The following is a 1,078-nucleotide window of genomic DNA, read 5'->3' as shown; positions in this document are numbered from 1 at the left end:
GAGTCGGTCGGTCGGTGCGCGTATCGGCGAAGGAATGGGGGTTGCGTGGAATGGCACCCACTTGGACGCCCCGCCCCGCCGCGCCCCGCCCCGCCACACCCTGCACCAAACAGCAGCGCGCCAATGGCAGGCCCGCTTCCAATACCGCAGAACGACTTTCTTGAAGACGCGGCGGGGGCGCGTCCGGGTGGAAGGGTCAGGCGGGGCCGCTACAGGCAGCAGGTGCAGCAGCACAGAGGCGATGAGTAAGCAGTGCGATAAAAACCAAACGCCAATCAAAATTTCGACCCTGAGAGTGACAAATTTAAGTCTCCGAACATAATGGCACAGTACATAATCATTTTCTTAGACAAAGTTGCCCTTACAGATATTCCACGCCAGTTTGCTCAGATAGTTTCCCCAGAAAAGCTGCCCACAAAAAAGTCCCCCCCCCCCAAAAAAAAATAAAAAATAAATAAAAACAAGTGTCTGAAAATCGTTGCCTAGAAAATTGTCCACTTATGTGCATTTACTTTTTTTTTCTACTCTCAGCCTCTTTCTCTTCCTTTCCTCCCCATCCCTTTCTCTTTCTCTTCTGCTCTCCACTTGGCATCCCGAATGCAGGTGCTTAGTGGCATTAAATGGGTCATCTCGCAGCTCTGACGGAGAAGAGGAGTACACAGGTGAAGAGCGCTGCTGGAAGTCAAAGACAAATAGATATGGAATTGCCGCTGGACAAAAAGGAGGCAAACAAAACCCATGACGTGTAATAACAAAAGACGCGTGTAGGATACACTAGAGGGGATTCATATGGACCCGCATAGCCCAAAAGGCTGAAGCGTAGAGAGGCTGGCTGGAGAAGCAGGAGATGGAGCGTGGAGACAGGACAGTGGCAGGATCACCAACCGACCAGCCTCGCCAAGGCATTGGCCTCACTTAACAAGATAAGCGCTCGGACGTCGCGACGGTCGAGACATGACCGTGATGGAGTGAAAGAGAAAGGAACGCTATCAGGGAAGGAAATGGAGGCGGGGAGGGTGGAGGAAGGCGGAACATTTACCCGTAGGTAAACACTAAGTTAGCATATGAGACTCTTTCG

At 51.9% G+C, this 1,078-nt stretch overlaps 1 protein-coding gene across 1 annotated transcript in view; it reads right to left on the bottom strand.

Annotated features, from left to right (window-relative positions):
• Positions 1–1,078, bottom strand: part of LOC113217643 (alpha-mannosidase 2) — a 225,973-nt gene that overhangs the window by 154,396 nt on the left and 70,499 nt on the right. The window lies entirely within an intron of this gene.

Source organism: Frankliniella occidentalis, unplaced genomic scaffold (assembly GCF_000697945.3).
Source record: "Frankliniella occidentalis isolate FOCC.00 unplaced genomic scaffold, Focc_3.1 Scaffold13, whole genome shotgun sequence".
Lineage (NCBI taxonomy): Eukaryota > Metazoa > Arthropoda > Insecta > Thysanoptera > Thripidae > Frankliniella > Frankliniella occidentalis.
The sequence above is the reverse complement of the archived record's forward strand: the minus strand, read 5'-3'. Positions and strand labels throughout refer to the sequence as shown.